At 47.2% G+C, this 23504-nt stretch overlaps 1 long non-coding RNA gene across 1 annotated transcript in view; it reads right to left on the bottom strand.

The window, feature by feature from the left end:
- Window positions 1-4983: 4983 nt before the first annotated feature.
- LOC142195077 (uncharacterized) overlaps window positions 4984-23504 on the bottom strand; it is a 199899-nt gene continuing 181378 nt past the window's right edge. The window contains exon 3 of the long non-coding RNA XR_012715062.1: window positions 4984-5027. This is a non-coding gene — a long non-coding RNA (uncharacterized LOC142195077). The remainder of the gene's footprint in view (window positions 5028-23504) is intronic.

The following is a 23504-nucleotide window of genomic DNA, read 5'->3' as shown; positions in this document are numbered from 1 at the left end:
GTGTGCCAGTGTGTTACTTGGCATGCCTTTGCTGGCCCCAACTGTAAGGGTCACTCTCCATTTCCTCAATTTTCCACTCCCCTTCACACCATTTGTGGTGAAGCAATGGGATGCACTGAAGTGCACCCTCTAGCCTCGTGTGGGACAGGGACATCAGATGCCACTCCAACCCCCTCGTCTTCCTCCGCCAGCCAACGGTGCGAAGATGACAGGAGTGTGCTCTGAATGTTTTCTGCCTAGCAGAGGCTAGTTCTCACTTACGAAAATGGCCCCACTTTGACCTGTATATCAGGCACAATGGTGTAGGTTTCAAAGAAACATGGCACCAACAAGTTGAAAAACGTGGGCCATGCGTGGACCGTGTTTGAGTCTGGCAAGCTCCAGATCTGCTACCAGGTTCCAGCCATTATCACAGGCGCAAAAATGCCAGGCCCCAGGTGTAGCAGGGAAAAAAAATGCCATCTCAGCCAGGATGGCATCCCTGACCTCGGAGGCACTGTGCTGTCTGTCCCCCAAGCTGATCAGTTTCAGCACGGCCTGCTGACATCTCCCCACGCCAGTGTTACAGTGTTTGCCGCTAGTAGCTGGGGTGGAGGTTGCAGCATCGTAGGGTTTCAGTCTACTCCTGCCATGAATTTTGGCCTGGGAGAGGAGATAGGCCACCCCAGTTTGCACCCGGGGACCAGACTCCACCACATTCACCCTGCCTGTCATTAAAGATAAGCACTGCAGCATCCCTGACCACAGGCGCTTGTCCATGTGTCGGTGGTCAAGTGGACCTTGCAGCAAAGCGCAGAGCTCTGGGCCCGACTGATGTTATGGGACACATGCAGGCGCAAGGCAGGGACAGCACACCAAGAGAAGTAGTAACGGCTAGGTCCAGCATAGGGAGGTGCCCCAGCTGCCATCTGCTGACGGAAGGCCTGGGTATCCAGAAGCATAAACAAACACCAACATCTCCAGGGCCAGCAGTTTATCGATGAGGCTGTTAAAGGCTTGGGCATGGGGGTGGGTTGTGTTGTACTTCTGCCTGCAATGAAAAGCTTGGGAGATGTGGAGTGGCTGGGAAGAGGCGCATGATGGTGCAGGCCAAAAGGGCGCATGAGGGTGAATTCCCCAATGTGTCAGAGATAGGTGTGTAGGTGTCCTTGCATCATATACTTGCACCATATTTGGCTTTGGAAGTTAATTTTGTGCCAAAAAGTGGTTAAGACAGCGATCCCTCAGCTACTCCCGTTACACTGTCTATTGAAGTTACCATCTGTGGAAGTGGACCACCATTTCTAAGATCCCAAAGGAAGCAGGCAAGAGATGTGCAGTTCAGAAAAAAAGATGAGAAAATAAGTGTAGGCTGTAGAGCACAGAGGGATCGGAGAGGACAGAGCTGGTGTCGGCCAGGTATTCCCACAACATGCGCCTATACTTGTCCCTCCTGGTGACACTAGGCCCCTGAGTGGCAGTAATTTGTCCAGGGGGGCCATTAACGTGTTCCAGACCTAGGATTAAGTCTTCCAACAGGGTAGAGTTTTGCATGCCTTTGCTTCTACCCACTGTTTTTGCTGCTTAGCTTCCCTCCACATCTACACTGCTTTCACCCCTAAACATCACCCCAGTTTATGCCTTTGTTTCTACCCTGTTTTTTTTTGTTGAATTAGCTTCCCTCCACATCTACACTGCTTTCACCCCTAAACATCACCCCAGTTTATGCCTTTGTTTCTACCCTGTTTTTTTTGTTGAATTAGCTTCCCTCCACATCTACACTGCTTTAGCCCCTAAACATCACCCCAGTTTATGCCTTTGCTTCTACCCAGGTTTTTTGTTGATTTAGCTTCCCTCTACATCTACACTGCTTTAGCCCCTAGACATCACCCCTGTCCATGTGGGGTCGGTGGCCTCGTCATCCACCAACTCCTCTTCCAATTGCACACTGCCCCCTTACTGCAAACCGCACATGACCACAGCTTGCCTTGATGGCAACTGTGTCTCATGATCCCCACTTAGGTCCAGACAAGTCGGTGGCGGGTCCAAAACCCCAAAATTGGAAGGAAATGGCAGATGCTGCAGTATTTCTAACACCTGTTCCTGGTGCTCGGGCCTGGTCTGTGTTGTACCCTGCACCCAGCTTAACGCAGCTGCCATATCCGAAGTTGTGCTGAGCGCATGCTAATGTTTCGTGTCCAGTGCAATGGATGGGATGGGATTTCACATAAGTCTGCCACCCATGGCCACTCATGGTTGAGCAACTGAGGGAGTTGACTTTGACGAACCCGAGGGTTTTGGAGTTGGAACTACATCAAAGGTCTGTGCTGCTCACACACTCTGCTCAACACATGATATGTTTAGTGCCAGCAGTGTGGAGACGTCGCACAACAGCCGTTGTTCCAGCAGGTACAGGCGTTGTAGGAGTGCATAGAGGCTAGCAGCGGCAACTATAGACTTTAAAAACTATCCGCACAAGCGCCACACTTTCACCAGTAGCTCAGGAACATTGGGGTACCTTTTTCAAAAGATTAGCAGCAATGAGTTAAAAACGTGGCCCAGGCATGGAATATGTTGCAGGCTGCCAAGCTACAGAGCCAATCCCAGGTTACGGCCATTATCACACATGACAACATGCCTGGGCCCAGGTGCAGTGGCAAAAACCACATTGCCGTCTCATCGAGGATGGCATGACTCACTTTGTAGGCAGTGTGCTGTCTGGCCCCCAAGCTGATGAGCTTCAGCACGGCCCGCTGACGTCTCCCCACACCAGTGTTGCAGCGTTTCCAGCTCGTAGCTGGGGTCAATTTAACAGCGGAGGAGGGTGGTGTTTCAGCCCTCCTCCCAGGAATGTTGTGTGGGGAGACAAGTCAGGCCACCACATTTTGCGACCCGGTCCACGCCTCAACTACATTCAACCACTGTGCCCAAATTGAAAGGTAGCGTCCCTGTCCGCATGCACTTGTCCATTCGTAACTGGTCACATGGAACTTTAGGGCTAAGCGCTGAATTTAGGGACCGCCTCATGTTTGGGGGAAAGTGCTGGTGTGGACGGCACAGTGCGGTGGGGCAGTAGACACTCTGCCCAAAAAGGGCAGAGTGTCCCCCAGCCGGGATTCCAACATCTCCTGGGCCAGATTTCTTGAGATGAGGCCGTTGAAGCCTTGGGCATGTGGGTGGGTTGCGCTGTACTTTAGCATGAAATGAAAGGCTTGGGAGATGGGGAGTTGCTGGGAAGAGGCGCATGATGGCGCGGGCAAAAGGAGAAATGGCAGGAAAAGGTGAGGATAAGGGTGAACTCCCCAAAGTGTCAGAGGCAGATGTGGAGGTGTCCTGGCTGCTGGTCTGGACTGCAGCGCCAGCCCTGTCAACAGTAGGAGAGGCAGTGGCCGCCAGGCCAAACGACGATTATCCTGCGCTTGCTCTCACCCACTGAGCCCAGGGCTTGCCTTCCAAATGATGGCACCCGCAAGAGGTGGTGAGATTCCTCTCCGCAGATCTCCAAACCATCTTGGACTTGCAAATTGCACTAAATTTGTCATGTAACTGACATGTATATGATGAGTCTATCCATTGTCTGTTCATTTTGGTGAAAGTCAGCCTGTCAGCTGACAGACAGCTGTGCTTGTTAGTGATGATGCCACCGGCTGCTTGTACCCCCAGATTTTGCTGCTTAGCTTGCCTCCACATCCACACTGCTTTTGCCCCTACACATCACCCCTATCCATGCCTGTGCCTCTAGCCATAAGTCTGCCACCCATGGAAACTCATGGTGCAGAAAGTGAGGGAGCTGACTCTGAGGAACCCTTGGGTTTTGTAGCTGGTACTCCATCAAAGGTCTCTGCTGCTCACACACCCTGCTGAACATACGGTATCTAGGGTTAGAGCGTGTGGTGACCTCGCACAACAGTAGGTGCTTCAGGCAGATGTAGGCCTTGCTGGAGTGTATTGCGGCTAGCTCCAGGTACTGTAGACTTGGGAAAGTGGGTGTCCAAGTGCCGCACTTTCACCCTTAGCTCAGCTAATTTGGGGTATGTTTTTAAAAATCATTGCACCACTACATTGAACACGTGGGCCAGGCATGGAACGTGTTGGAGGCTGGCAAGCTCCAGAGCCCTCCAACAAGACAAAAAAGCCTGGCCCCAGGGGCAGCGGGGATAAACAAATTGCCATCTCATCCAGGATGGCATCCCTGACCTCAGAGGCAGTGTGCTGTCCGTCTCCCAAGCTGATGAGCTTCAGCCCAGCCTGCTGACGTCTCCCCACACCAGTGTTGCAGCGTTTTCAGCTCGTAGCTGGGGTCAATCTAACAGCGGAGGAGGAGGAGGGTGGTGTTTCAGCCCTCCTCCCAGGAATGTTTTGTGGGGAGACAAGTCAGGAAAATTCTTGAAACGGGAGAGTTTTGCATCTTTGCCCTTGCTGCCTATGGACATCCCTTTGCCTCTAGCCACCATTTTCCCTGCTTTGCTTGCCTCCACATCCACACTGCTTTTGCCCCTAGACATCACCCCAGTCCATGCCTTAGCTTGTACCCCCAGTTTTTCCTGCTTAGCTTGCCTCCACATCCACACTGCTTTTGCCCCTAGACATCACCCCAGTCCATGCCTTAGCTTGTACCCCCAGTTTTTCCTGCTTAGCTTGCCTCCACATCCACACTGCTTTTTCCCCTAGACATCACCCCAGTCCATGCCTTAGCTTGTACCCCCAGTTTTTCCTGCTTAGCTTGCCTCCACATCCACACTGCTTTTGCCCCTAGACATCACCGCAGTCCATGCCTTAGCTTGTACCCCCAGTTTTTCCTGCTTAGCTTGCCTCCACATCCACACTGCTTTTGCCCCTAGACATCACCCCAGTCCATGCCTTAGCTTGTACCCCCAGTTTTTCCTGCTTAGCTTGCCTCCACATCCACACTGCTTTTGCCCCTAGACATCACCCCAGTCCATGCCTTAGCTTGTACCCCCAGTTTTTCCTGCTTAGCTTGCCTCCACATCCACACTGCTTTTGCCCCTAGACATCATCCCTATCCATGCCTCTGCCCCTAGCCATAACTCTGCCACCCCTGGAAACTCATGGTGCAGAAACTTTGGGAGCTGACTTTGAGGAACCCTTGGGTTTTGTAGATGGAACTCCATCAAAGGTCTGTGCAGCTCACACACCCTGCTCAAGATATGGTATTGTAGGGTTTCAGCGTGAGTGAATGACGGACAACAGCCTGTGTTTGGACAGATGTAGGCCTTGCTAGAGTGTTTTTAGGCTAGCAGCGACTCCTGTGCACTTGCAAAAGTGGGCGCACAAGCGCCGCATTTTCAACAGTAGCTTCGGTACATTTGGGTATGTTTTTAAAAAACTTTGCACCACTAGGTTAGACGTGGGCCAAACATGGAACGTGTTGGAGGCTGGCAAGCTCCAGAGCCGCTACCAGGTTCCAGCCATTATCACAGGCGTAAAAATGCCAGGCCCCAGGTGTAGCAGGGAAAAAAAAATGCCATCTCAGCCAGGATGGCATCCCTGACCTCGGAGGCACTGTGCTGTCTGTCCCCCAAGCTGATGAGCTTCAGCACCGCCTGCTGACGTCTCCCCACACCAGTGTTTTAGCGTTTGCCGCTAGTAGCTGTGGTGGAGGTTGCAGCGTCGTAGGGTTTCAGTCTACTCCTGCCATGAATTTTGGCCTGGGAGAGGAGATAGGCCACCCCAGTTTGCACCCGGGGAACAGACTCCACCACATTCACCCTGCCTGTCATTAAAGATAAGCACTGCAGCATCCCTGACCACAGGCGCTTGTCCAAGTGTCGGTGGTCAAGTGGACCTTGCAGCAAAGCGCGGAACTAAGGGCCCACCTGATGTTGAGTGACACGTGCTGGTGCAAGGCGGGGACGCCACACCGGGAGAAGTTGAGACGTGAGGTGCCACAGTTGCCATCAGGTCCGGGAAGGCGGGAGTTTCAACAAGCCGGAACGCCAACCTCTCCTGGGCCAGCAGTTTAGCGATGTTGACGTTCTAGGCTTGCGTGGGTGGGTGGTTAGCGGTGTATTTCTGCCGGCGCTCCAATGTCTGAGAGATGGTGGGTTGTTGTAAAGAAGCGCCTGATGGTGCCTTTGATGGTGCAGGAGAAGGAGATAAGACAGAAACAGGGGAGGATGAGGGAGAAGTCAACAAAGTGGCGGAGGCAGATGAAGTGATGTCCTGGCTCGTCCTCTGGAGTGCATCGCCAGCACTGTGAGCAGAGGCAGTGGCATGAACGGCGGGCGACGTTTGTCCTGCCGTTGCTGCCTTCCACTGATTCCATTGCTTGGATTCCAAATGAAGGTGCATTGAAGTGGTGGACAGGTTGCTCTTCTCAGGGCCCCTACTCGATTTCGAGAGGCAAATTGTGTAGACGACACTATATCTGTCCTCGGCGCATTCCTTGAAAAAACTCTACACCTTCAAGAAACGTGCCCTCGATGGGGGAGTTTTTCTGGGCTGGGTACAAAAGGGAACATCTTCGGACATTCCGGGTCTGGCCTGGCTTCGGCAAAGCAGCTGACCTCTGCCTCTGGACATGTCTCTGCCTCTAGCTACCCTTTTTGGTGCTGCACCTGCCTCAACATCCACACTACTTTCCCAGCTTGACATCCGCCTTGTCCAGGTGGGGTCGGTGTCCTCGTCGTCCACCACCTCCTCTTCCAACTCCTGTCTCGCCTCCTCCTCCTGCACAATGCGCATGTCAACTGGCTGCCCTGACAGCAACTGCGTCTCATCGTCGTCGATGAGGGTGGGTTGCTGGTCATCCGCCACCAAATCGACCGGAGATGGAGTGGAGGAGACTCTAGTGTTTGATCATCTGGACACAGATACTCGTCTGTTAGGTCCGTGGAATCGCGAAATGGAGGGGCAGGTTGCGGTACAGTCAAAGGAAGGGAGAACAGCTCTGGGGAGCAGGGACAGTTGGGGTTATTGTTCTGGGAAGATTGGGAATTTTGGGTGGAAGGAGGACAAGACTGTTGGGTAAGAGGAGGTAGAGGCTGCCTGGCTGGTGGACAATGTGCTTTAAGCGTTATCCGACAGCCATTGCAAGACCTGTTCCTGGTTCTCGGGCCTACTAATCTTTGTACCATTCAGCCTAGTTAATGTGGAACTTTTGTGCAAAGCGCAGAACTTAGGGCCCGCCTGATGTTAAGGGACACATGCTGGTACAAGGCTCAACTCACCCTAAGTGCCAAAAACACTGCTGGTGCAAGGCTCTACTCATGCCAAGGGCCTCAATCTCTGCTGGTAGCTCAGCTTAAGGCCCTGTAACTTTGTTTGGAAGGGCTCATGTTAAGGGCTAGAAAAGTGAATTTTGGAAGGTCTTACCACATCACACACACACACACACACACTCAAAATGACAGTTAAGGGTGAGGGCTTTTGGAATTCCCATTGCCTATTCCATTTGTGGTTGTCATGGGGAATGTGATTTAAAGGGGTGGTTGTTACTGTTTGTTGAGCTTAAATTGGGGTTTGTGTCCATCCATTTGGGGAGTAAAGAAGGTTTCCAGGTATTTTCCCACTTTGATAGAGGTTTTTTTGAATGTGTAAAGTGTGTAGTTGTTAGGCTGTGATGTTGGGGTAATAGAGGGTCTTTGGTGTGTTAGATGCCCCCAGACATGCTTCCCCTGCTGTCCCAGTGTCATTCCAGAGGTGTTGGCATCATTTCCTGGGGTGTCATAGTGGACTTGGTGACCCTCCAGACACGGATTTGGGTTTCCCCCTTAACGAGTATCTATTCCCCATAGACTATAATGGGGTTCGAAACCCGTTCGAACACACGAACATTGAGCGGCTGTTCGAATCGAATTTTGAACCTCGAACATTTTAGTGTTCGCTCATCTCTATTCATTACATTGTATAGTCAAGTATCCTAAGCCTTACACTACTGGTTTGACAGGAGGACATATTAGGTTCTTATGCACTTTAGGAAGCAGATAAAATATTACTGTACTGTGATGTGAAAGCTCAAATTCATTTGGTGTTATAGCTCTTTCTTCATGGCCTTCTTGAGGAAAATGGAAATAATCCTGTAAAAATTGGTCAGTGGGATTATTCTGCAGAATGTCTTATGCAATTGCTGTTTGATGTTTAATATACAAATCTGTTGGCAAAATTACTATGTTTCCCCACTTGTCAGATTGTTTAATAATACATCATTCCACCATTTCAATTCTCTGGAAGCCACTCCATCTTATTCAGTTAAATTGGAAGTACTATCTGACTTCTGTAAAGGATGGATGTCACCTGACACTGAATCAACAACGATCTTTACATTAGGACATAAATTCTAAGGCACGGTATAAGATTTAGGCTTTCATACTGCCTTAGGATCAGTATATTTATTCCCTGTCTCAACCTCTAGTGCAGATAAGATATTTTTTTTTTATCCCTATGGGACTGGATATATTCTCCTCTAACAAATCCTCCAGGACTGAGACAGGAGCATATTGCTGAGACCTAAGAATAAAAATATGAATAAGATACAACCTGGGAAGAATATGCAAATATGTTTCCCAGGATGTACATAGGGAAACACTGCCTCTGTAAACTGCTCTCTATGGGAAGCTCTCTGAACTTCATGCCAGACTTTCCAACAAGCCTTTATTGCAGTGATGCAGGGTTTTGCTAAGTCAGTATCATCCCAACTGTGGACGGCGCCGTTTCGATCCGATTGTATCTCATCAGCACAGTCTAGCGACTGTGTGGAGCGAAAAGGGCTTTGTAAGACTCCACACACCTACATGGTGGTCTCTTCCTAAGGAGTGGCAATATCCCCATAATAAGATACAACCTGTGAGATTATTGCATATGTGGTACACTATTGTGTCCTACATATATTACATCTATAAAATTGGACATGCACGTATCCACTATTAATGACTGCAGTCTTAGCATGGGAAATTGTACACTGGGTGGACTGTCAGGTAATGTAGTAGAGAATAATGAGGGATATTTAGCTGTTCCAACCATACAATTACTATTAACTTTGCATTCACAGACGGTCAAGGGGAACACCCTCTTTTTAAATAACGTCACAATATAGGTCCCTAGGTGCACCTAGGGACATAAACTGTGACGTTACAATGAACTTGCCTCTTTTTGCCACATTGTGCAGATCACTACTGCCTGGATAAATAGCATTCAACATCAGCAGCTACAGATAGTCTATCGCTTAACATTTCCATTATAGATCCAGGCATAGCCATGTTATTCTGGCCAGCTCTTATGGTGCGCTACAACATGCTAAGCAGCTGATACTAGAATACTACCTCTTTCCTATGGGCTGCTTCAGCTGCATTAACTAGGTGCACTGGGCAGCCCTTCACCGAACATATCTATCAGCCGTCAGAGATTTCTCTGTTGCAATACATCAGTATTACAGTGTATACAATATCAATTTGTTTATGAAGGTCCCTTTAATATATATGTAACCCCTTAGCTACATACATGAGAGACATTTGTGTAATTACAGGGAACCCTCTGGTGTGCAGACTTTCATTTTCATACTATACATTACATATTGTGGCATACTCTATTTGTGGTATATATCAGCTGCTTCTGGCTAAACAATAATGCATTGAGAATTGGGAGCATAACGCTGTGCTTTTATGTCTCTCTTTAAAAGCTTTACATCCCTTCTCATTACAATTGTTATGATACATTAAACAAGTGCTTAAGCATACACTATTAATGTTCACTGGATAATAGGGGTCTAAGTAAAGATCAATATTTGCCTACTCTTTTTTTACATTGTTTTAATGGCACAATAAACTGTTTATGTTTAAGTTTTATGGGGTTTTTTTTTCTTTTTTGGCCCTCTGTGCCTGCTTCTTCCTCTCTTTTCATTTTTCCTAATATTACAAGTAATTTGACCACTGTGCCATGGTGGATGAGTGGTTTGTTAGGGTTCTGAGCGTTGAAATCTGCTGCAATAACTTGGTACTGAGATAAGTACAATCTCTGTTCTCTCCTTGCATGTTAATCTTGCAGTCATTTCTGTGTATGTAACAATGAAAAAATTGATAATAGCTTTAGCAGACATAAAGTTATGTCACAGATTTGGATTCTTCATCAGATATATATGTCACGTGCACCCCTACCCATTTGAAAAATATCTACTTGGTTCCAAAATGTTGGACATCGCCACATACAGATCTGTCCCCTTCATCTTAGCAATATGCCACACACAAAATGGTTTTTCCAACTACTACTTTCCATTTATTCCAATGCTGCCATACCTTTGGACTATGCCGTGGAATAAAAGATCCAGGGAAATAAAGCAATAGGTCTCCCTGGAGCAAATTGCAACGGAGTTCCCTGCTTCTTTAATCCCTTGATTTAGCTCTCACCTTCAACTAACCTGAGAACACATCCAACTATAGGTCCTACACTAACGGTTTTCTCCTCACTCTTCCAAAGAGAATCACTTTCTCCTAACCCATTATTCATGTTCTTAATCCTGAGTAACCCTGACTTTGCCCCCAGAATAGATTTGGGGCCTTCTCACTCTGAGTCGGTAGTAGCATATTTTGTGCAAAAAACTTCAGTTTGGAACAATCCTGGGCTCCTTATACAAACTTGCTGGAGTCTCAGGAACTTACGCCCTGGGACCCTTGGAGGTTTATACAATTGATGCATTATCTTTCTTCCATCATCTCTCCAGAAGGTTATGACAGGTCATTGACTCCCTTGGAACAGGCATGTGCTGGAAGGGGCCCTTACTGGCATGCTCTTTTGGAATCTTATGCCATTCTAATATTTCCAACCAATGACTACAATCCACCTTTTCTATGTAAATGGTGCAAAGACCTAAGAATATCCTTCTCAGTTTTCCAATATACTAGTATCCTGGAATTTACACATAAATCTTCTATTGGCAGCAAATATCAGGAAGTGGGTTATACATTCTTAACACATTGGTACTGTGTCCCCTCTAAGTTAGAATCTATCATATGTCTTATCTGAAGAACTTTGTAAATGACTCCTTTATGTCTGCCTGAGCTTCCTGGATCGGAGCACCGAGAACTTATGGGACTTTGAGAGACATTGGTTGTTTGGCTGAGAAGACCTCTATCCTCCTTATTTTTCCTCCCTATCTTCCCACCCTCCCCTTGTAGTTGCTCCACCCCTCTTTCTCTTCTCCTAGTCTGATCTCCCTCTGGCAGTTTACCCCCCCCCCCCCCCCTTCCTGGCATTCCCCTACTATGAGCCTAAGGTTTATTTATTGTTTTGGTCATTCTGATATGATCTGTTTGTTATTTTGTTTCAAGGATCAGTTACTTCTATTTGTTTTTGCTGTCTCATTGCTGTATGTTCTAGTCCAAGTGCGATTTGCGTCCTAAGTTTGTTTTGCTCTGATTTGCTACTCTTTGTAAAAAAAAAAAAAAAGAAAAGAAAAAGAGAGATCAGTGGGGGTTGTGCACGTAATATATTTAGATAGCAGTACATGTAGCAAATGTCTACATAAACCCACACTGTGTCACACTATCTGTACAAAACTAGGACAACCCTAACAACCAACTTATTAAAACTGACAAAATCCTTTTTAATAAGAAAAATCAGCTCACCAAAATTAACTTTTCTAAATCATTGTATCAGGCAACTTACTAGAACAATACTAACTAATGAACATTACTACTGGCAAAATCCCCATCTGTCCCAACTTCTGAATACCATAGTACCTCCACTTTCTGAATATTATAAGGGAAAAACACTAAGATGCACCTTCACCCTTTGTTTGACCCAAGACACAAACAAATGTCCCAAAATCCAAATTTGGTACAAGCTAACAATAACACAAAAAAAACAGGAAAATGACAATGCTTCACAAGGTTGGGCTTAAAGGACTTTTCCAGGCAAAAAAATATTTTTAAAAAAGGTGTGTTAATGCTATTAATGGGTTAATAAATGCACTCAAATAACTTTAGGAGTGTTTTGAATGATTTCTGGGTTTCTCTGGGAGCTCCTGGTATCATCTGCATTTGCTTACATGGGTAGCTTCCTGCTGTCTTAGCCTACAACTACCATGATGCATTGCTGTTCACTCAGATCCCCCCTTTCACTAACTCTCTCACAACCCCCCCTGTTTCCCTAACTAGCACGTGGACTACTAGCCCTGCCTACCTAACTAACTCAGTCCCCCAACCCCCTTCCCACCCCATTATACTTACCTATCTACTTGTCCTGGAGATTACTTTCATTGGTGCCACTGTCTCCTCTTCTGCCCACATCTGCACAATAGAGCAGTTTTATTGTGTATGCGTGGGAGGCCCGCTGCTTTGATTTGCTTCTACCAGAGTTCTCTTGCGCAGATGCCAGCCTCGGCTCCCTTGTGAAGGAAGTGATGCCCAGCAGAAGAAGAGAACAGTAAGATTGGTGAGTATGATGGAGACAGGAAAGGGGGGAGGAAGAAATAGGAGTATTGGTGCCACTTCATTTCCAGAAATGATAAAAAGGAACATCACTGAGAAATGACTGCCCAAGATATATTGGTAAATATACATTTTTTTAAAAAAGGGAGCAAATTAAAAGTTAGGCAGAGGAAGGATTTTTAGCTTACTGTTAAATTTTTAGTTTATGCAGGACAACTCCTTTAATATAAGTACAAAAACAATATGACTGCCAGTGACAATAGCATCTTAACTTCTTCTTCATCTAGCCCTCAAGCATTTACAATAGCCACTGCTCCTATCCAGAAAAAAATGCATTCTGAATTCTTCCAGATGTAGTCAAGTTACCGAATGCATGCACTAAAAATTGCACCAAACTGAAAATGCATGAGTGTAAATTGAACCCCATATCCATTCAAATACATATTAATTGCCCTCAGCCAAGCTGGTCAGTCTTAGATCTCTTAATGAAGAGAACATGAAGACTAATCTGAAACAGAACTACCTTATGAAGATCCATGAAGTCTACTTTTAGGGTCCATTCACAAGGAGGAAAATGGTGAGGAATTTGGTGTGGAATTTTCCACGCTGAAAAAAAAAGCCTTCCATTGATTTTTTTTTTCAGCGTGGAAAATTCCACACCTAATTCCTCACCATTTTCCTCCTTGTGAATGAACCCTTAAAATGTCCATCAAATGCATTAAATGGATTCATATGTCTTCCTCTACACTTTCATTCTTCCAATCTTACAGAATTTGATCATAAAGTGCTTTATTGTGTTGCCAAAGCTATGAAGCTATAGGATAAACACTACATCTTTTTGGGCTAAACATGCCAATGCTCCATTTTCCCCGAGTCACACATGGAAATGCAATGTAACCTGCATTACCTTTCTTCACCAAATCTGCCCCATTCACATGTGACTGTGGCCTCTCTGACTATACTTGTAAATTACTCTTCCAAGTAGCTTCTGATAAAGGCCCATGACATAGGCTTCACAAGGACTCTTCTGCCAGCATCCATAAGTGCTCCAAGCAAGACGTTCCCTCCATATCCACTGTTTGATGTAGGTCCCGAAACAGTTAGACCTATGAACAGGGTAAGACATCAGAAAGCAAATTTGGGCAACACATAAAGTGTTTAGCTTTAAATGTGTTTAAAGGAAAACAATCATGTGCTAAATGTTTCATCAGTTCCAGAATCAGCAACTTGGAAGACAACTGTCTGTGAAAGTAGTTTTACCTCTCAAGATTTCAGCTACTCTCCTGTTTCCTCTCCTCCTTTTCCTGAGTTTTCAGGTCAGTCTGACATCATGCTTGTGATTGTTGAAAACTGCACAATATCTGTGAAATGGAACAAAATAGAAAAAGCAATGATTTTAGTAAAGCACTGCAGTTATCTTAAGCTATAAGTCTGAATATGACTCTTAAGATGGGAATACCCGTCTAATAACTTGTACTGCCAACATGTCGTCTAATAAAAAAAAAACATCTGATGCTTGTTAGCCATTTTTTGTCCTAAGAGCCCAGCTGCTACCACTATCGGAAAGAATTCCAAAAATTTCAGGCTCCTTATCAGGACCCTGCAGCAGGTCACATCCTACATCATTTTCTTCTGGAACTTGTTCCAGAAAGAGAGATAGACAAACTTTTCAAGATTAATTCCGTTTTGGATACATGTCATGAAACAGTCAGGCCTCAGTTGTCAGTGTTGGTATGCACTTGACATTGGCACTGATGATGTTGGCCTTGCTAGTGACTAGAGATGAGCGAACACTAAAATGTTCGAGGTTCGAAATTCGATTCGAACAGCCGCTCAATGTTCGTGTGTTCGAATGGGTTTCGAACCCCATTATAGTCTATGGGGAACAGATACTCGTTAAGGGGGAAACCCAAATCCGTGTCTGGAGGGTCACCAAGTCCACTATGACACCCCAGGAAATGATGCCAACACCTCTGGAATGACACTGGGACAGCAGGGGAAGCATGTCTGGGGGCATCTAACACACCAAAGACCCTCTATTACCCCAACATTACTGCCTAACAACTACACACTTTCCACATTCAAAAAAACCTCAATCAAAGTGGGAAAATACCTGGAAACCTTCTTTACTCCCCAAATGGATGGACACAAACCCCAATTTAAGCTCAACAAACAGTAACAACCACCCCTTTAAATCACGTTCCCCATGACAACCACAAATGGAATAGGCAATGGGAATTCCAAAAGCCCTCACCCTTAACTGTCATTTTGAGTGTGTGTGTGTGTGTGTGTGTGTGTGTGTGTGTGATGTGGTAAGACCTTCCAAAATTCACTTTTCTAGCCCTTAACATGAGCCCTTCCAAACAAAGTTACATGACCTTAAGCTGAGCTACCAGCAGAGATTGAGGCCCTTGGCATGAGTAGAGCCTTGCACCAGCAGTGTTTTTGGCACTTAGGGTGAGTTGAGCCTTGTACCAGCATGTGTCCCTTAACATCAGGCGGGCCCTAAGTTCTGCGCTTTGCACAAAAGTTCCACATTAACTAGGCTGAATGGTACAAAGATTAGTAGGCCCGAGAACCAGGAACAGGTCTTGCAATGGCTGTCGGATAACGCTTAAAGCACATTGTCCACCAGCCAGGCAGCCTCTACCTCCTCTTACCCAACAGTCTTGTCCTCCTTCCACCCAAAATTCCCAATCTTCCCAGAACAACTGTGGCACCTCACTATGCCGTCCCTAGCCATCTCAACTTCTCCCGGTGTGGCGTCCCCGCCTTGCACCAGCACGTGTCACTCAACATCAGGTGGGCCCTTAGTTCCGCGCTTTGCTGCAAGGTCCACTTGACCACCGACACTTGGACAAGCGCCTGTGGTCAGGGATGCTGCAGTGCTTATCTTTAATGACAGGCAGGGTGAATGTGGTGGAGTCTGTTCCCCGGGTGCAAACTGGGGTGGCCTATCTCCTCTCCCAGGCCAAAATTCATGGCAGGAGTAGACTGAAACCCTACGACGCTGCAACCTCCAACACAGCTACTAGCGGCAAACGCTAAAACACTGGTGTGGGGAGACGTCAGCAGGCGGTGCTGAAGCTCATCAGCTTGGGGGACAGACAGCACAGTGCCTCCGAGGTCAGGGATGCCATCCTGGCTGAGATGGCATTTTTTTTTCCCTGCTACACCTGGGGCCTGGCATTTTTGCGCCTGTGATAATGGCTGGAACCTGGTAGCGGCTCTGGAGCTTGCCAGCCTCCAACACGTTCCATGTTTGGCCCACGTCTAACCTAGTGGTGCAAAGTTTTTTAAAAACATACCCAAATGTACCGAAGCTACTGTTGAAAATGCGGCGCTTGTGCGCCCACTTTTGCAAGTGCACAGGAGTCGCTGCTAGCCTAAAAACACTCTAGCAAGGCCTACATCTGTCCAAACACAGGCTGTTGTCCGTCATTCACACACGCTGAAACCCTACAATACCATATCTTGAGCAGGGTGTGTGAGCTGCACAGACCTTTGATGGAGTTCCATCTACAAAACCCAAGGGTTCCTCAAAGTCAGCAACCAAAGTTTCTGCACCATGAGTTTCCAGGGGTGGCAGAGTTATGGCTAGGGGAAGAGGCATGGATAGGGATGATGTCTAGGGGCAAAAGCAGTGTGGATGTGGAGGCAAGCTAAGCAGGAAAAACTGGGGGTACAAGCTAAGGCATGGACTGGGGTGATGTCTAGGGGAAAAAGCAGTGTGGATGTGGAGGCAAGCTAAGCAGGAAAAACTGGGGGTACAAGCTAAGGCATGGACTGGGGTGATGTCTAGGGGCAAAAGCAGTGTGGATGTGGAGGCAAGCTAAGCAGGAAAAACTGGGGGTACAAGCTAAGGCATGGACTGGGGTGATGTCTAGGGGCAAAAGCAGTGTGGATGTGGAGGCAAGCAAAGCAGGGAAAATGGTGGCTAGAGGCAAAGGGATGTCCATAGGCAGCAAGGGCAAAGATGCAAAACTCTCCCGTTTCAAGAATTTTCCTGACTTGTTTCCCCACAAAACATTCCTGGGAGGAGGGCTGAAACACCACCCTCCTCCTCCTCCGCTGTTAGATTGACCCCAGCTACGAGCTGAAAACGCTGCAACACTGGTGTGGGGAGACGTCAGCAGGCTGGGCTGAAGCTCATCAGCTTGGGAGACGGACAGCACACTGCCTCTGAGGTCAGGGATGCCATCCTGGATGAGATGGCAATTTGTTTATCCCCGCTGCCCCTGGGGCCAGGTTTTTTGTCTTGTTGGAGGGCTCTGGAGCTTGCCAGCCTCCAACACGTTCCATGCCTGGCCCACGTGTTCAATGTAGTGGTGCAATGATTTTTAAAAACATACCCCAAATTAGCTGAGCTAAGGGTGAAAGTGCGGCACTTGGACACCCACTTTCCCAAGTCTACAGTACCTGGAGCTAGCCGCAATACACTCCAGCAAGGCCTACATCTGCCTGAAGCACCTACTGTTGTGCGAGGTCACCACACGCTCTAACCCTAGATACCGTATGTTCAGCAGGGTGTGTGAGCAGCAGAGACCTTTGATGGAGTACCAGCTACAAAACCCAAGGGTTCCTCAGAGTCAGCTCCCTCACTTTCTGCACCATGAGTTTCCATGGGTGGCAGACTTATGGCTAGAGGCACAGGCATGGATAGGGGTGATGTGTAGGGGCAAAAGCAGTGTGGATGTGGAGGCAAGCTAAGCAGCAAAAACTGGGGGTACAAGCAGCCGGTGACATCATCACTGACAAGCACAGCTGTCTGTCAGCTGACAGGCTGACTTTCACCAAAATGAACAGACAATGGATAGACTCATCATATACATGTCAGTTACATGACAAATTTAGTGCAATTTGCAAGTCCAAGATGGTTTGGAGATCTGCGGAGAGGAATCTCACCACCTCTTGCGGGTGCCATCATTTGGAAGGCAAGCCCTGGGCTCAGTGGGTGAGAGCAAGCGCAGGATAATCGTCGTTTGGCCTGGCGGCCACTGCCTCTTCCACTGTTGACAGGGCTGGCGCTGCAGTCCAGACCAGGAGCCAGGACACCTCCACATCTGCCTCTGACACTTTGGGGAGTTCACCCTTATCCTCACCTTTTCCTGCCATTTCTCCTTTTGCCCGCGCCATCATGCGCCTCTTCCCAGCAACTCCCCATCTCCCAAGCCTTTCATTTCATGCTAAAGTACAGCGCAACCCACCCACATGCCCAAGGCTTCAACGGCCTCATCTCAAGAAATCTGGCCCAGGAGATGTTGGAATCCCGGCTGGGGGACACTCTGCCCTTTTTGGGCAGAGTGTCTACTGCGCCACCGCACTGTGCCGTCCACACCAGCACTTTCCCCCAAACATGAGGCGGTCCCTAAATTCAGCGCTTAGCCCTAAAGTTCCATGTGACCAGTTACGAATGGACAAGTGCATGCGGACAGGGACGCTACCTTTCAATTTGGGCACAGTGGTTGAATGTAGTTGAGGCGTGGACCGGGTCGCAAAATGTGGTGGCCTGACTTGTCTCCCCACACAACATTCCTGGGAGGAGGGCTGAAACACCACCCTCCTCCGCTGTTAAATTGACCCCAGCTACGAGCTGGAAACGCTGCAACACTGGTGTGGGGAGACGTCAGCGGGCCGTGCTGAAGCTCATCAGCTTGGGGGCCAGACAGCACACTGCCTACAAAGTGAGTCATGCCATCCTCGATGAGACGGCAATGTGGTTTTTGCCACTGCACCTGGGCCCAGGCATGTTGTCATGTGTGATAATGGCCGTAACCTGGGATTGGCTCTGTAGCTTGGCAGCCTGCAACATATTCCATGCCTGGGCCACGTTTTTAACTCATTGCTGCTAATCTTTTGAAAAAGGTACCCCAATGTTCCTGAGCTACTGGTGAAAGTGTGGCGCTTGTGCGGATAGTTTTTAAAGTGTATAGTTGCCGCTGCTAGCCTCTATGCACTCCTACAACACCTGTACCTGCTGGAACAACAGCTGTTGTGCGACGTCTCCACACTGCTGGCACTAAACATATCATGTGTTGAGCAGAGTGTGTGAGCAGCACAGACCTTTGATGTAGTTCCAACTCCAAAACCCTCGGGTTCGTCAAAGTCAACTCCCTCAGTTGCTCAACCATGAGTGGCCATGGGTGGCAGACTTATGTGAAATCCCATCCCATCCATTGCACTGGACACGAAACATTAGCATGCGCTCAGCACAACTTCGGATATGGCAGATGCGTTAAGCAGGGTGCAGGGTACAACACAGACCAGGCCCGAGCACCAGGAACAGGTGTTAGAAATACTGCAGCATCTGCCATTTCCTTCCAATTTTGGGGTTTTGGACCCGCCACCGACTTGTCTGGACCTAAGTGGGGATCATGAGACACAGTTGCCATCAAGGCAAGCTGTGGTCATGTGCGGTTTGCAGTAAGGGGGCAGTGCGCAATTGGAAGAGGAGTTGGTGGATGACGAGGCCACCGACCCCACATGGACAGGGGTGATGTCTAGGGGCTAAAGCAGTGTAGATGTAGAGGGAAGCTAAATCAACAAAAAACCTGGGTAGAAGCAAAGGCATAAACTGGGGTGATGTTTAGGGGTGAAAGCAGAGTAGATGTGGAGGGAAGCTAAGCAGCAAAAACAGTGGGTAGAAGCAAAGGCATGCAAAACTCTACCCTGTTGGAAGACTTATTCCTAGGTCTGGAACACGTTAATGGCCCCCCTGGACAAATTACTGCCACTCAGGGGCCTAGTGTCACCAGGAGGGACAAGTATAGGCGCATGTTGTGGGAATACCTGGCCGACACCAGCTCTGTCCTCTCCGATCCCTCTGTGCTCTACAGCCTAAACTTATTTTCTCATCTTTTTTTCTGAACTGCACATCTCTTGCCTGCTTCCTTTGGGATCTTAGAAATGGTGGTCCACTTCCACAGATGGTAACTTCAATAGACAGTATAACGGGAGTAGCTGAGGGATCGCTGTCTTAACCACTTTTTGGCACAAAATTAACTTCCAAAGCCAAATATGGTGCAAGTATATGATGCAAGGACACCTACACACCTATCTCTGACACATTGGGGAGTTCACCCTCATGCACCCTTTTGGCCTGCACCATCATGCGCCTCTTCCCAGCCACTCCACATTTCCCAAGCTTTTCATTGCAGGCAGAAGTACAATACAACCCACCCCCATGCCCAAGCCTGTAACAGCCTCATCGATAAACTGCTGGCCCTGGAGATGTTGGTGTTTGTTTATGCTTCTGGAGACCCAGGCCTTCCGTCAGCAGATGGCAGCTGGGGCACCTCCCTATGCTGGGCCTAGCCGTTACTACTTCTCTTGGTGTGCTGTCTCTGCCTTGCGCCTGCATGTGTCCCATAACATCAGTCGGGCCCAGAGCTCTGCGCTTTGCTGCAAGGTCCACTTGACCACCGACACATGGACAAGCGCCTGTGGTCAGGGATGCTGCAGTGCTTATCTTTAATGACAGGCAGGGTGAATGTGGTGGAGTCTGTTCCCCGGGTGCAAACTGGGGTGGCCTATCTCCTCTCCCAGGCCAAAATTCATGGCAGGAGTAGACAAACCCTACGAAGCTGCAACCTCCACCCCAGCTACTAGCGGAAAACACTGTAACACTGGCATGGGGAGATGTCAGCAGGCCGTGCTGAAACTGATCAGCTTGGGGGACAGACAGCACAGTGCCTCCGAGGTCAGGGATGCCATCCTGGCTGAGATGGCATTTTTTTTCCCTGCTACACCTGGGGCCTGGCATTTTTGCGCCTGTGATAATGGCTGGAACCTGGTAGCAGATCTGGAGCTTGCCAGACTCAAACACGGTCCACGCATGGCCCACGTTTTCCAACTTGTTGGTGCCATGTTTCTTTGAAACCTACACCATTGTGCCTGATATACAGGTCAAAGTGGGGCCATTTTCGTAAGTGAGAACTAGCCTCTGCTAGGCAGAAAACATTCAGAGCACACTCCTGTCATCTTCGCACCGTTGGCTGGCGGAGGAAGACGAGGGGGTTGGAGTGGCATCTGATGTCCCTGTCCCACACGAGGCCAGAGGGTGCACTTCAGTGCATCCCATTGCTTCACCACAAATGGTGTGAAGGGGAGTGGAAAATGGAGGAAATGGAGAGTGACCCTTACAGTTGGGGCCAGCAAAGGCATGCCAAGTAACACACTGGCACACATGGCTGACTTCATCTTGGGTTGCTTTTCAACACATATTTCACATCATGAAGAACAAATAATACTGGATTTTTTCAAGCCTCGAACCCCGGTCTAGGTCTAATGTCTGTTCCTTTCTTATATTAGGGGAGAGGGAAAAAAAATTACTTCAGTGATACGTTTAGCGTACATAGACTGACTATTAATGTGTATCCCACTTAGTGTTGTTAGGGTTACACACCGTCACAACCTGGCTAAAGCTTCTATAGCTGTTAATAAAGTCAACATAACTTTACGGTATCCAAAAAGACAGCTGGTACCGACAGAGAGCAAGACAAATGTCACCCAAAGCTGTGAGCTCTGAACACCCACAGTGACTTTGGCGTCATCATCATTATAAGGGAGCGGGTGGTAATAAATAACTTGGCAGTGCCTAAAACCCAAAAAGCTTATACAACTATATTTACATTAAGATACACAAATGAAACTTTTCAGTAGCATGTCATGAGACAAGCTGATAAGCTCTTCCTTTGTGCAGTGCTATTTGAAAGTTAAACGCTGCCTTTATTTTAATTCTGGAGAAGGTGCAGACATTAGATTTAGAACATGTTGTCTTCATTGTCCAAATCCTCTATATAGGTAACGTGTTTTTCGGGACGAGCTGTCTGGGAACGAGCTGGTGCAGCACTGACAACCTGGGTGAATATGGCAAGAGCCTGAGATGTAGGGTGAATGAATCCCCAAATTATTTGTGGAATTCCCAGTGAGACAATGGCACTGTATACCAGTATTAAAAATTGTGGGTGCACATAACCCCCATATATTCTTTGAATTCCCAGTCAGACAATGGCACTGTATACCAGTAGTAAAAATTGTGGGTGCACATAACCCCAATATATTCTTTGAATTCCCAGTCAGACAATGGCACTGTATACCAGTAGTAAAAATTGTGGGTGCACATAACCCCAATATATTCTTTGAATTCCCAGTGAGACAATGGCACTGTATACCAGTATTAAAAATTGTGGGTGCACATAACCCCCATATATTCTTTGAATTCCCAGTCAGACAATGGCACTGTATACCAGTAGTAAAAATTGTGGGTGCACATAACCCCAATATATTCTTTGAATTCCCAGTCAGACAATGGCACTGTATACCAGTATTAAAAATTGTGGGTGCACATAACCCCCATATATTCTTTGAATTCCCAGTCAGACAATGGCACTGTATACCAGTAGTAAAAATTGTGGGTGCACATAACCCCAATATATTCTTTGAATTCCCAGTCAGACAATGGCACTGTATACCAGTATTAAAAATTGTGGGTGCACATAACCCCCATATATTCTTTGAATTCCCAGTCAGACAATGGCACTGTATACCAGTATTAAAAATTGTGGGTGCACATAACCCCCATATATTCTTTGAATTCCCAGTGAGACAATGGAACTGTATAGCAGTAGCAAAAATTGTGGGTGCACGTAACCCCCATATATTCTTTGAATTCCCAGTCAGACAATGGCACTGTATACCAGTAGTAAAAATTGTGGGTGCACATAACCCCAATATATTCTTTGAATTCCCAGTCAGACAATGGCACTGTATACCAGTATTAAAAATTGTGGGTGCACATAACCCCCATATATTCTTTGAATTCCCAGTCAGACAATGGCACTGTATACCAGTAGTAAAAATTGTGGGTGCACATAACCCCAATATATTCTTTGAATTCCCAGTGAGACAATGGCACTGTATACCAGTATTAAAATTGTGGGTGCACATAACCCCCATATATTCTTTGAATTCCCAGTCAGACAATGGCACTGTATACCAGTAGTAAAAATTGTGGGTGCACATAACCCCAATATATTCTTTGAATTCCCAGTGAGACAATGGCACTGTATACCAGTATTAAAAATTGTGGGTGCACATAACCCCCATATATTCTTTGAATTCCCAGTCAGACAATGGCACTGTATACCAGTAGTAAAAATTGTGGGTGCACATAACCCCAATATATTCTTTGAATTCCCAGTGAGACAATGGCACTGTATACCAGTATTAAAAATTGTGGGTGCACATAACCCCCATATATTCTTTGAATTCCCAGTCAGACAATGGCACTGTATACCAGTATTAAAAATTGTGGGTGCACATAACCCCAATATATTCTTTGAATTCCCAGTGAGACAATGGAACTGTATAGCAGTAGCAAAAATTGTGGGTGCACGTAACCCCCATATATTCTTTGAATTCCCAGTCAGACAATGGCACTATATACCAGTAGTAAAAATTGTGGGTGCACATAACCCCCATATATTCTTTGAATTCCCAGTCAGACAATGGCACTGTATACCAGTATTAAAAATTGTGGGTGCACATAACCTCCATATATTCTTTGAATTCCCAGTGAGACAATGGAACTGTATAGCAGTAGCAAAAATTGTGGGTGCACGTAACCCCCATATATTCTTTGAATTCCCAGTCAGACAATGGCACTGTATACCAGTAGTAAAAATTGTGGGTGCACATAACCCCAATATATTCTTTGAATTCCCAGTGAGACAATGGCACTGTATAGCAGTAGCAAAAATTGTGGGTGCACGTCACCCCAATATATTCTTTGAATTCCCAGTCAGACAATGGCACTATATACCAGTAGCAAAAATTGTGGGTGTATATAGCCCCAATTCTATTGCTAGGGGACTTGCAGGGTATTTCTGAGGTGAAGGTGGGGGGGCACACCGTTGGAACGGGGATTTGGGGTGTATATATGGGGTATACGGGAATACACTGTCAGTGTCTTCCATTCAGGATCCTGGGAAAGCTGGGTTGCGGCGATTGAGCCCGTCAGTGCCACGTTACACTGACAAGCTTCTCCCTGGAATTGAAGTTATATGTAAGCCCAATATATTCTTTGAATTCCCAGTGAGACAATGGCACCATATGGCAGTAGCAAAAATAGTGGGTGTATAT

The sequence above is a fragment of the Leptodactylus fuscus genome, chromosome 2, assembly GCF_031893055.1.
Source record: "Leptodactylus fuscus isolate aLepFus1 chromosome 2, aLepFus1.hap2, whole genome shotgun sequence".
Taxonomy (NCBI): domain Eukaryota; kingdom Metazoa; phylum Chordata; class Amphibia; order Anura; family Leptodactylidae; genus Leptodactylus; species Leptodactylus fuscus.
The sequence above is the reverse complement of the archived record's forward strand: the minus strand, read 5'-3'. Positions and strand labels throughout refer to the sequence as shown.